The sequence below is a fragment of the Leucopleurus acutus genome (assembly GCF_964270905.1).
Source record: "Leucopleurus acutus genome assembly, chromosome: 1".
NCBI classification, from domain to species: Eukaryota; Metazoa; Chordata; class Mammalia; order Artiodactyla; family Delphinidae; genus Leucopleurus; species Leucopleurus acutus.
Window position 1 is genome coordinate 81,856,721 of NC_139142.1, and position 14,349 is coordinate 81,871,069.

The following is a 14,349-nucleotide window of genomic DNA, read 5'->3' on the forward strand; positions in this document are numbered from 1 at the left end:
CTACCCAAAGCAATCTACAGATTCAGTGCAATCCCTATCAAACTACCACTGGCATTTTTCACAGAACTAGAACAAAAAATTTCACAATTTGTATGGAAACACAAAAGACCCCAAATAGCCAAAGTAATCTTGGGAAAGAATAATGGAGCTGGAGGAATCAGGCTCCCTGACTTCAGACTATACTACAAAGCTACAGTCATGAAGACAGTATGGTACTGGTCACAAAAACAGAAATATCGATCAATGGAACAGGATAGAAATCCCAGAGATAAACCCACACACATATGGTCACCTTATTTTTGATAGAGGAGGCAAGAATATACAGTGGAGATAAGACAGCCTCTTCAATAAGTGGTGCTGGGAAAACTGGACAGCTACATGTAAAAGAATGAAATTAGAACACTTCCTAACACCACACACAAAAATAAATGCAAAATGGATTAAAGACCTAATTGTAAGCCCAGATACTATAAAACTCTTAGAGGAAAACATAGGCAGAACACTCTATGACATAGATCACAGCAAGATCCTTTTTGACCCACTTCCTGGAGAAATAGAAATAAAAACAAAAATAAACAAATGGGACCTAATGAAACTTAAAAGCTTTTGCACAGCAAAGGAAACCATAAACAAGACTAAAAGACAACCCTCAGAATGGGAGAAAATATTTGCAAATGAAGCAACTGACAAAGGATTAATCTCCAAAATTTACAGGCAGCCCATGCAGCTCAATATCAAAAAAACCACAAACAACCCAATCCAAAAATGGGCAGAAGACCTAAATAGACCTTTCTCTGAAGAAGATATACAGATTGCCAACAAACAAATGAAAGGATGCTCAACATCACTAATCATTAGAGAAATGCAAAGCAAAACTACAATGAGGTATCACCTCACACCAGTCAGAATGGCCATCATCGAAAATCTACAAACAATATATGCTGGAGAGGGTGTGGAGAAAAGGGAGCCCTCTTGCACTATTGGTGGGAATTTGATACAGCCACTATGGAGAACAGTATGGAGGTTCCTTAAAAACCTAAAAATAGAACTGCCATACGACCCAGCAATCCCACTACTGGGCATATACCCTGATAAAACCATAATTCAAAAAGGGTCATGTACCACAATGTTCACTGGAGCTCTACTTACAATAGCCCAGACTGGAAGCAACCTAAGTGTCCATCGACAGTGAATGAATAAAGAAGATGTGGCCCATATATACAAAGGAATATTACTCAGCCATAAAAAGAAAGGAAATTGAGTTATTTGTAGTGAGGTGGATGGACCTAGAGTCTGTCATACAGAGTAAAGTCAGTCGGAAAGAGGAAAAACAAATACTGTATGCTAACACATATATATGGAATCTAAAAAAAAAAAATGTTTCTGAAAAACCTTGGGGCAGCACAGGAATAAAGATGCAGACGTAGAGAAAGGACTTGAAGACACAGGAGGGTTACGAGTAAGCTGGGACGAAGTGAGAGAGTGGCATGGACATATATACACTATGAAATGTAAAAGAGCTAGTGAGTGGGAAGCAGCCACATAGCACAGGGAGATCAGCTCGGTGCTTTGTATCCACCTAGAGGGGTGGCATAGGGAGGCTGGGAGGGAGATGCAAGAGGGAGAAGATATGGGGATATATGTATATGTATAGCTGATTCACTTTGTTATAAAGCAGAAACTAACATACCATTGTAAAGCAATTATACTCCAATAAAGACGTTAAAAAAATTAATTTCCCCCAAAATAAAATAAAATAAAGAGTATTTTCCATGTGTGAAAAGCCCTATTAAGAACTTTGTATTATTTCACTTACTCTTTGAAACATTTTTCTTGAGGTGGTTATTATTCCAAATTATATAGATGGAGCACCTGATATTCAAGGTAACTAACTTGCCCATTGTCATGCAGGTTGAAAATGTCAAAGCTGAAAGTCAGATGCCCTCCTAAGCCCATGCACATTCAAGCCCCCAGAAGTCAGTTTAATAGTGGAAAGGTGCACACATAGACATATACTCAGGTGCTGCAAGGCTAGATGCTCTTGTTCCACCATACCTTACTCATATCCGAATCGATGAATACGTCAGTCCAGGGGAGCTGACTTGTTGGCTTTTGCTGTAGAGATTTTTTTGGCTCCCTAAGCCAGGCAGTAAACATACTACTGATTCAGAAGTCATACTTCTGGCTTCAGATTGGGTTTGTCCAGTGGGAGGCATCAGCAGGAGATTGGTAGGTGTGAGGAAAGAAAATGTCAGGGCACTTAGCTTCCTGGCTCCTTTCCTGTCCCAGCTGCTTTGCAGTGGCTGGATTCCTATATACCAAAAGCCACAGCTCCTGCTGGATGGCTTTCTCTACATCTTCCGCTCTCTGTACATTACAGCGAATAATTCCTCCCCTGGTACCTTTGAGCCTAGGGGTGGTAACAGCCTTCTACTCTTACTAGCCAGGTACTTTACCATTTCTTGTCGGTTTAGCATAACCTCCCCCACTCTCTTGTAAATGTCCCTTCATTAAACTCTAAATATTCCTTTTGACTCTATCATCTGTTTGCTGTTAGGAACCTGGCTGATCCAGTAAATGAAACAAGGATTTGTTCCTGAAAACAGATCCTCAGAATGGGATTCTGTGATTAGGTTGCTCACATATTTGATGAAGGCAGAGATAATCCCTTTGCCAAGGGGAAATGGATATCTTAGTATGTGGTAGAATAACAGTTACTCAAATTATCAACAGCTGTTGCATGGGGTGGTGTGCAGGTGAATGGCAGAGATTGTGTGACTGTGGCATGAGGTGTTTTGTCAGGTGATTTAGATTATATAGATCGTGCCATGGGCTGACTACTTATAAAACCCAGATAGGTAGCATAAACAGAGAAAACAAATTACTATTAGCCTTGAAAGCCCAACTCAGGGCATAGGTGAAAAGCCGAATAACCTCTTCGGAAGTGTTTAGAGACTCTCTTACCTTTTGTAGCTGCAGGGCAAATAGATCTAACTCAGGATAGTTCTTAAAGAATCTTTTACCTACTATAGCTGCAGGGGAGATATGATTGAAGATCATCTGTGGCTAAACACACGTACTATCTCCATCCACCTTTCCCCCATTAAATAGATTTCTAGGAACTTGCAGCCTGGGGAAAGAGGAGAAGGTGCGCATGCTGAGGCTTCAAATCTACCTAGGAGTGACTCTCAGCTTTGGCAGGAACCACCTATATGGCATTGGGCAAATTGCATAATCACTGAGACACAAGTTGCTTTATCAGTAAATGTGCAACACTGCTTGTTCTTGTATAAGGTAAGGCATAAGTGGAAAAAGGGTGGATTCCTGAGATGTAAGATGAGGAACGTTTGAGGCAGATACAGAGAAGATTAAGAACGGAAACCTCCCAATTCCCCTGATGTTTCATCACTTAACGAGGAAGCTCCTACTCCCCCAGCCCCATCTGGGGCAACCAGCTCTCCCCTCTTATCTTAGCAAGCCCCAGTAGGAGAATCAGTGCAGACCTCTAATGTTTTGGAGTGTAACCATGACTCCTTCTGTAGATAACCTAACCCTAACCCTTTAAATAGCTTCTGCCTTGCTACGGGCCCTAGTAGAAACCAAATGCCTGACCACCTAAGTTTTCTGTGGCTGCAGTAGCAAATTACCGCAAACTTATTGCCTTAAAACAATAGAAATTTGTTCTTTCACTGTTCTGGAGGCTAGAAGTCTGAAATAAGGCGTCAGCAGGGCCACGGTCCCCCTAAAGGTTCCAGAACAGAATTCTTCCTTTCCTAGTCCAGCTTCTGTTGTTCCAGGAATTCTTTGGCTTGTGACTCTGTCACTCCAATCTCTCCCTTCATCTTCACATGGCCTTCTCCTCTGTGTCTCCTCCTCTTCTGTCTCTAAGAACACTTGTTATTGGATTTAGGGCACACCGCAGTAACTCAGGATGATCTCATCTCAAAATCCTTAGCTTAATTCTGTCTGCAAAAATGCTTTTTCCAGGGCTTCCCTGGTGGCACAGTGGTTGAGAGTCCGCCTGCCGATGCAGGGGACACGGGTTCGTGCCCCAGGCCGGGAGGATCCCACATGCCACGGAGCGGCTGGGCCCGTGAGCCATGGCCGCTGGGCCTGCATGTCCAGAGCCTGTGCTCCGCAACGGGAGAGGCCACAACAGTGAGAGGCCCGCATACCGCAAAAAAAAAAAAAAAAAAAGGGCTTCAATATGAGCAAGTGGCTCAGTCTTTCATCACCACTTCTGGTGCATTGCCTCTTCTAGCTCAATTCATATCTATGGCCTTACGTGGAGTTCCTTATAACCATGTGACTAGGGAAGAAAAGACTTGGGCCTGACTTTATGATATGTGGGCACACGCCAGAAGTGCGCAGCCACTGCATTCTAGTCCCAGTTAGGGTGGCTCTGCAAGACCACAGTGAAGGGAAATTACTCCAATTAGGAGAGCATTAAACAGTATATTTGGTTGTTTACTTAGGTCACCATAAGATGGCTTAAGGTTTGTATCTACATGCGAAGTGACTAAAACTTAACCAGCTGGTCAGGCACTTTAGAAGAACATGACAAGGGGAAATGTATGAGGACGGATTTCTCATAACGGGTACAGAATATTCTTTCACCATGTAAATGCTCACCAGACAGTATTTCATTGTGGAGAGGCTCTTGATAATCAGGTGGACAAGATGGACTCACCCTGTGGCTATCAGTCAGAATATATCTCAGCCAACCTGGTGCTTGTTCAATGGGCCCCTTAAGCACAGTTGCTATGGCAGCAGAGACTGAGGCTCATCGGTGCGGTCTCCCTCATCAAGACTGACCTGGCTACCGCCACTGCTCAGCATCTCACCTCTGTCTCTCCATATCTCTCACAGCAGAGACCAATGCTGAGCTTCTGAGATAGCATTATTTCCTAGGGGAGCCAACTTATTACCATGTTGTTGGACCCCTTCCATCATGGAGGCAGTGGCCATTTTTCCTCAAAGGAATAGCTATATATTCCAAACAGGTATTTTCTTCCTTGCCCCCATTCTTCTGCCAGTACAACCATTCCTAGACTTACAGGATGCCTTATTTTATCCCTTCACATAATTCACTGAATGGCAAATAGAGTATGGAAATGGATTCTCATCCATTAAATTCACTATCCCATCATTCATAGACTTGTGGAATGAACTACAGACTCAGCTGCAATTACAGAGAGACTGTGAACTGTGCGGTTAGGGTATATGCCTCAAACCAGAGGTCAAAATATAGTGCCATCTCCCTGACAGCCAGAATTCATGGATCTGGGAAGCAAGATGTCGAGGTAGAAGAGGTTCTTCTCACTCTTACACCTAATAATGCGCTTAAAGAATTTTTGATTCATGTTTCCACCATCTTGGGATTGGTGGTTTTGGAGGTTCTAGTGCCCAAAGGAAGACTGCCTCTGAGAGGGTACCAGTCATGGTTTCACTAAATTGGAAACTGGGACTGACTGGCTTCACATGCTGCTAAACCACCAGGCAAAGACGGGACCACTCTACTGGCCTGGGTGACCGAACTTGCTTGTATAGGAAAACATGGATTGCTGATACCAGATGGGAGGGATGAGGGCCATGACTGAAGCCAGGAGAGTTTACTAGAGCTCCTTTTAGTATTTCTCTACCACCCTCGCCTATGAAAAATTATAGCACCCCAATAAATACAAGACTACCATAAAATCAGATTTTGCATAAATAAGGTTTCATCTTCACCACCAGGTAAAGACTTTATCCAGCCAAGGAACTTATAGAGGGTAAGAGGCATAGGGAAAGGGTAGTAGAAGGAGGAAGCTCTGGTTATCAAATTAGGCCTGAGACCAAGAACAAAAGCAGGGATAATAGAAGCTATGCTTTGTGTCATCCCCCCCGACCCCATGTTTTTTATCCTGTGTTATGGTTATGTTATATGGAGACCACTGATGTCGGCCTACATTTTGTGTTTCCTGTGGAAGTATGAGTCAATTCACAGCACCTCCCAATGATACATCTGTTGATAGGAACTGTGTTTCCTATACTGGGGACACATGCTTTTCAACCAGACAAAGGGAAAAAGTAGATACTGAGGCACAAAAGTGTGTTAGATATTCTCCGTCCCTCTAGATTTGTTTTCCATCCTTTTCTACCCAGCTCTATGCATGGAGAGGTTGACCTCCATAAACTGCTTTAACCAGGCTCCCATGCCCTATGGCTTTTAGTTGCAATGGCAATGGCAGATGAGAGTACTGGGGGAAGGAAAGACCAGGCCGTGCCTTCCTTGGCCCCTCCCGCCTGGGCCACAGTTTAGTAGTGGCCACCCTCTTCTTTCCAGGGCCAGGGATCCTCTTGAGTAGTCCTTTCCCATAGCTATAAGTATAAGGTCTCAGCAAACCCTCTCTCTCGTCTTGTGTCTTCAGTCTCTAAGTTAAAGGCTCCCAACATCAACCCTTGTTGGTTTCCCCTAACTCTGTCCTCTCTTTAAAAATAGCCCTTTCATGAAACACTCTGGTCACCCATTTGAATGAGCTATCACTTTCTCACCAGGATTCCGACTAGCACAACACCCAAGGCCACGCTCTTCTGTTTAGGCTAGGAAATCCCTCCTTCTCCACCCCCACCCAGCTCATGTGCTCATATATCAGGAGTGGTTTATCCATGGTTCTATGTGCATCTGCTGAGAGCAGGACAGATCCAAAGACAGCTTCTCCTCCTTGGGCTATAGTCACTTCCATAACAACCATTACAGGAGGGAAGAGGAATTTCTCTCTCTTTTAGGTTAGGAAATTTTGGCCCCTGCCTCATCGGTGTGCCAAATCCCCTGAACTTGGAAAAGAGTGCGTTGTTCATTCTGTTAGCATTATAGTAGCAAAATAAATTTACCATAATATTCCAGGGGTCACAAGGACAATAGTTCATTACTAAGCTACAAGCCTGCTTCATTCATTCATTTACTCAACAACCATTCAGTGAACACTTACTTTGTTCTAGGCTCTGAAAATATAGAACTAGACAAAGACTTTACCATCATGGAGCTTACCACTTTTTTAAAAAGCTGTATTGGAGTACAGTTGCTTTACAATGTTGTTTACACTCTCTTTTGTGTTATGGTTATGTTATATGGACAGCACTGATATTGGCCTACATTTTGTGTTTCCTGTGGAAGTATGAGTGAATTCACAGCACCTCCCAAGGATTAGAAAAAAGACAAAAATATAGGTAAGTTACAGTTACACAGCATTTCTCCATAGTTAGTTCAATAGAGTTCAATTCCGAAGTGTGAGTGTGGTCTTTGCAACACTGGCAGGTCTCTTCCCTGAACCACTTTGCGCTTGAAAATTTGTGAAAACCCAACGAGGTTTTGCTAGATTCCTCTCGTTTCCATGTCAAACATCTTGAAGCATCACAATACCAGTCTAACTGTTGCTGCTACAGAATCTGTCCCATGGTCTTTCCTGGGGAAGCCCACAACCCTTGCCCTACTGCTCTAGATATTTCTCCTGGGACAGGTTCTGTTCAGATGCCTGGACTCAGCCTTCCACATCTCAGCTGCTTCTCAACCTACTTCAGCCTCAGTTCAACAGGACTCCCTTCCTCTGAGGCTTCTCTCTAGATTCACTTCATCCTTCCCTCTGGCCCATGCCTTTTTCTTTGTAACCTCAGCTCCCTTCCTCCACTTCTTCGACTATTGTCCTGATGTCTGTCAATCAACTCTGGCCCATCACGCTGCTACCATCAGCCTACCGGGAGTCCTGCTGATGGACAGCTAGATGACATGTCAACAGATCCCTTTTGTAAAATGGAAATTGGAAGAAACCTACAACAGAGTAGGAGAAGGAAAGCTAAGTCATTTATTCCAGATGTACCTTGTTCCCAGTAGGTCTCTGCAATGGTGTTTCCTCCTTATACTGCTTATTTTTTTTTTGGCAGTGCAAGGTCAAATTTAAAAATGTGCATGCTGACACTCACAGTTGTGCCACTTCATTTTCGGGGTGGCTGGTGTGTGGTCAGGGTTTTTCATCTCTTTGTAGTTTTGTGTGAAAACTCACTGTGACATGGGGTAGGGGGAATGACTCGTAAGGAAAAATCTCGCTCACACAAGAGAGCTGAAATCAAAGGAATGCTTGAGGCTGTGAAAAACGGCCTCCCGTTTCCTGGCTCCAGGCTGTGAGCACTCAGGCCCTGGAAAAGGTAGTCTGGAAAAAGTGAGGTGTGGGGAGGACGAGGATTTTCACATTGCAACAGAGGATATCCATCGTTTCTTTTCAGGTTTAACTGCGCGTGGTGTGCGCTTATAAGTGCTCATAAATTGTCTACCCCAATATTGAATTCAGCCCCCTCCATATATGTCAGCATGAGCTGAGCTGAAGCCAGTGGAATGGGCCAAAATACACTAAAACTGCAGCCAGACTGATGACAGAGGGTTTTAAAAGTCAGCTAGAGAGACCTGTGGACCCAGTTATTGGAGTGATAGATTTCTTGTCCTGAGCCTCTACACAGATGCTATTTTTTCCTCTTTGGGGTGGGATATGAAAGGAGAAGGTACTGATGGAGAAACGGACTTTCTTCTCTAGCTGAAAAAGTAGCACTTAGTAACTTAGAAAAGTATTCAGAAATTTTAGTTAAAACCCATCGTGTGGCATTTCATAGGATGTTCCAATTGTCTACTGTAAGATACATATTCCTTGTTTTACCCTGTTTTTTGGAGACATTACTAGAAACGGCATTATTAATTTTCAGTAGATTGAAACAAGTTGATTTCCAACGTCTATAAAATACCAATGAGGGAAAAAAGTACTTTGACCCTCCAAAGGGAAAGTAGAAAAGTGTTATGCAAATATTTCCTACCACTGCCTACCAGTTGCTTTTTACAGGTGTCTGCTTTGATTGATTGATTGAGTTGTATTCAGTAGAGAAATTGTGTTGGATGTTTTCTTTAAATGTGAAGCATTTTTGAGGTTGGGAAGAGTGAAAGAGGTTAAGAAATAAGTGCCATTTGAAAGTTGGGCAAATACAAATTAAACAGCTTGGCTACAGCTCAGATGTTCTCTTTAGGCCTCCTATAATGTTTATCGATGATATCCTATTATGCAAAAGGTATTGAGTGACAAGTGGCTAAGAAGACTCTTGCAAGGAAATAACCATTTGGGACTTCTGGTGGGTCCAGGGACAAAGATTCTTTAATGAAACATTCCTGACCCTCTGGGCAATGACCAAATAGGGCAGGTAATTAAAGTCACAACAAGGTGATAAAGCGACCCTGTTTGGATTCAGTTCAAGGATTCATATATGGGTCTGGAGTGAAGACTCTTGGATGTGAAATTATTTCGTGCCATTTAAAATGTTACTCCACTAAGTACTCAGGAAAATTATCATACTTTTTTTCTAATGGGCAAAAAGGAAGATGTTTTAGGAAAGAATGGAGTAGTTGAAACATGAGTCATTTAAGAGAACTGATGCTAAGACCCTTCTCTTTCAGAGTTAACAGGCTTAATCTTGTTAGTGAGAGGGCCCTTCTTGCTTCATCAAGAGCAATGGGACCAGGAGACAAGGCATGGTGAGTCATGGTGGCAACAACAATGAATGCCATGAGATGAGGAAGCCGAGAGCTGCAACCAGGAGATATTAACAGGTACTAAGAAGAGTCCATTAATCAGTTAGAAGAAGGGAGAAACTGACGCTTTCAGATATGCCATTAGCAATGTGTCTGGAATACAGTAGGTGCTCAATAAATGTGTTGAATGAATGAATGTGAAGAAAACTAAGAGCTGGGTGTGAGGAGGAGCCACATCAAAGTATCTAAAGATCTCATCCTGTGCGTTCTGAGGAAGCAGGTGGATTTTTTCAGAAGATGCTAACGAAGATAATACAGAGCCACATTTCTGGTCTTAGGTTGGGTGTTAATGGTGCCAGTGAGGAAATTAGTCGGTAAGTGTTCTGGGTGGAGTTTCAGGGAAAATAGACCTCAGGCAATAAAGTGGTGCACTGGACTGGCAGGGACTGCGGGTGACTGGGGATAAGGAAGCAGGGTGAGCTCAGCTGCTGAGCCAGCTGCTCCTTGCTCTGCAGAAGCTGTGGCCCAAGAAGGGCTCCAAATGAACTGTCCTTCTAACAGCAGTCAGTCCAAAGCCAGCTGTCTACTTGCCCCAGGCCAAAAACATGCTTGGGCTTATAACACTGGAGAAAAAAGAACTTGTATTTCCAAAGCATGAAGCATTTTTACACTCATGAAAGTGATTCCCTTGCAGAATAAACTGCTTTAGGACAGTGCTTCTGACATATTAAGAGGAAGAGAATTCTCCTGAATCCCTATGACTGACATCAATTGTTTTTAGGATAATGTTACTTAAATATGTATGTACAAATATAAAACTAGGAACAAACTCTTTATGTTTAAAAAACTTATACAACCAAATTCAATTCCAAATTCAATTCAGACTCATTGAATTTGGCATGCACGTACTTTGTTACGATGTGCTATGTGATGACACAATTTTCCCACTACTTTCCTCTATTTTAGCTCCCAATACATTTTGTACAGTGTACTGTGAAGTCATGGGGTCTTTGGCTTGTTTTAATGCATCATTTATGAGTTACATCTACCTCTCTTCTTTTCTTGTTTCATCAGTGGTAATTAATGTACCACATAATGTCAGATCAAATCACAATTTATTAAATAACTTAAGACACTAAAGTCTTATTCTATAAAAACATCTTTTAATTACAAATGCCCATGTAAGTTTTGACTTCCTAATGAATGAAATAATTCAGCATGAGTAAGTATGGTAGTTTTGGGGTAATTAATGCCATTTTGACATTAGGATATCAATTTAACGGCAATCAGATATGCTTATTTGTACACTGAAGGTTAACACTACAACTTAGGTGATCTCTTGGCACCAACATGGTCATAAATATGACTCAGCCATAGGCAATGAATAAGTGGCAGTACACAGTTCCCAGGTGACTGAGAATGTGCTAATATTAATTTTTAAATTTTTACTCAGGATATATTTCAAATATGGATATATTTCAAATATGGTAAAGTATAGAAAATAGTTGAAAGACTTATATGTCCATCAAGTAAATTATAAAGATGGTAATATTTTAAAATAATTAGTTCCTTTAGGTATTTTTTGGTTATCATTTTATTTAAAAAATTTATATACAGTAAAATACTTTGTCGTTGTACAACTCTATGAGTTTCAACACATGCATAGACTTGTGTAACCACTACTAGAAAAAAACCAGTTTCATCATCCCTCCAAACTCCCTTGTGCTGTCCTTTGTAGTCAAACCTTTCCCCTACCTCTAATTTCTTCTCTGCCCCGATGGTTTTGCCTTTTCCAGAATGTCATATACGTGGAATCCTACAATAGGCGATCGTTGGAGACTGACTTCTTTCACTTTATATGATGTATGCTGTGTACATTAATATGCCATTTTCTTTTTAATGCTGAGTGCATTCCATTGTATGGAATATACTTTTACTCAGTGAAGGACATTTGATTTGTTTTTAATATGTGGCATTTATGAATAATGCTGTGATAAATATTTGTGTACAGGTTTTTTTTGGGGAACAGAGTTCTCATTTCTCTAGCATAAATCCCTAGAAGTAAGATTGCTGGGTCATATTATAAGTGTACCTTTAGCTCCCCAAGAACTACTAAATTGACTTCTACAACGTCTGAACTATTTTGCATTCCCAGTGGCAATGTATAAGAGTTCTAGTTGTTCCCCTTCCTCACCAGCATTTAGTATGTCAGGTTAAAAATTATTTTAGCCACTCTAATAGGTTATGTAGCCATCTTAGTAGGTATACAGAAGCCATTGCTAGTTTTGAGCAGAGAAATGTCATGATCTGATCAATTTTTTAAGAGGATGTTGTGCTAACACAGACTGTAGGAAGTCAAGTTAGAAGAAAGGAGACCTAATAGAAGGCTATTGAAATAACATAGACAAAGGGAAAGGTGGCTTAGGCCAGGTTAGTAGCCATACAGGGGGTGGGAAGTTTTGAGTTTCTTCGCTAATTAACTGGATGTGGCATGAGAAAGGAAGAGGGAAGTCAAGGATGATTATAAGATTTGGGGGCTGAGCAATTAGAAAAAATAGAATTGACATTTACTAAAATGTGGATGATAGGAACAGTTTTGGGGGAATGGTCAGAAACTCAGTCTTGGATATCTTAGTTTGAGATCCCTATTATTCATCCAAGAAGAGATGTCAAGTAGATGGCTGGATATGTGAAACTAGAATTCATGCCTGGGCTAGAGATAGAAATGAGGAAGTTATCAGTCTAAGGTAGTTACAGGCGTAAGTCTGGATGAGATCTCCAAGGGAGTCAGGGTAGATAAAAATAAAGAAGTCCAGTGGCTGGGCCCTGAGGAAATCTAACACTTAAGGGGGGATACAAAAGGGAACCAGCACAGCATTCCGTGCAAAATGTCTTCTCGAGCTTCCCTGGTGGTGCAGTGGTTGAGAGTCCGCCTGCTGATGAAGGGGACACGGGTTCGTGCCCCGGTCTGGGAAGATCCCACATGCCACGGAGCGGCTAGGCCTGTGAGCCATGGCCGCTGAGCCTGCGGGTCCAGAGCCTGTGCTCCGCAACGGGAGAGGCCACAACAGTGAGAGGCCCGCGTACCGCAAAAAAAAAAAAGTCTTCTCAATAACTAATCAGACCAAACAATGAAATAATGCCATTTGCAACAACATGGATGGAACTGGAGATTATCAAACTATGTGAAGTCAGACAGAGAAAGACAAATATCATTGGATATCGATTATATGTGGAATCTAAAAAAAATGATATAAATGAACTTATATACAAAACAGAAACAGACCCACAGACTTAAAAAACTTATGGTTATCAAAGGGGAAAGGTGTGGGGGAGGGATAAAATGGGAGTTTGGGGTTGACATTTACATACTACTATGTTTAAAACAGAACACCAACAAGGACCTACTATACAGCACAGGGAACTCTGCTAAATATTCTTTGTTTCTTTTTCTTTTGGTACGCGGGCCTCTCACTGTTGTGGCCTCTCCCGTCGCGGAGCACAGGCTCCAGACGCACAGGCTCAGCAGCCATGGCTCACGGGCCCAGCCGCTCCACGGCACGTGGGATCTTCCCGGACCGGGGCACGAACCCGTGTCCCCTGCATCGGCAGGCGGACTCTCAACCACTGCGCCACCAGGGAAGCCCTCTGCTAAATATTCTGTAATAACCTAAATGGGAAAAGAATTCGAAAAAGAATAGATACATGTACATGTAGAACTGAATCACTTTGCTATACACTTGAAACTAACACAACACTGTTAATCAATTATACTCCAATATAAAATAAAAATTAAAAAGAACCCAACTAATCAGACCATGGCAGAAACTAAGCATATGATGTGGAAGCCTATCAAGCTCATCCCCACACATTTTAATGCAATAATTAAAATAGTTTGTTAAAAAATAAAACATCTGGAACAAATGTGAAACTGAACGGAATATTGGGACAGCATACATAAACCAGGAGTGTCCTGGGCAAACTAGAATGTATATTCATTCTGTCTCTGGGAGATCTCTCCATTGTCATGGCTTCAACTACCCTTTATTTGCGGCTGAACTCATTACCTTGACGCCATGTCTCTTGGAACCTGATTTTTCTTCCAGCAGTTATTTCCTGTCTGAGCACATGTTAGAACTATATAACTTATTACTCAAATAAACACCCCATGGACCACCCTACCCTTCTTCCTTACCTCTTATCTATCACATCCAATCTATGACCACATTTCCTCCATTCCTCTCCCTAAAGAGCACATAAATCCATTTACCCACTTTTCTTCATGTCCACTGCTACCATCTCAGTTCACATACCAGCATCTCTCACCTGGACTACTCCATAGTCTCATAACTCGTCTCCCAGCATCACCCTTACTCCGCGGCAAGCTATTCTCCACATGGTGACCAAGATGAGTTTTTAAAAATGCAAATTTAGTCATGTTACTTCCCTACTTAAAACCTGCAAATGGCATCTTACTGTTCTTAAACTAAGTTCCTTATCATAGCCTACTGTGTACTGCTTGATCCAGCTGTCTCTCTCCATTCTAACCGTTCACCAACTTCACCCCCATTTTCTACACTCTAGTTTTTCAAACTTTGTTAGCTGTATGTTTGTGTGTGCCCCTCAAATTATGTTGAAACCCTAATCCCCAGTGTAATGATCTTTGGAGATGGGGCCTTTGGGAGGTACTTAGATCATGAGTAGAGCCCCCAAGATGGGATTAGCTTTCCAACATATGAGGATACAGGAAGAAGGTGGCCATCTGCAAACCAGGAAGACAGCTCTCACCAGACACTGAATTTGCA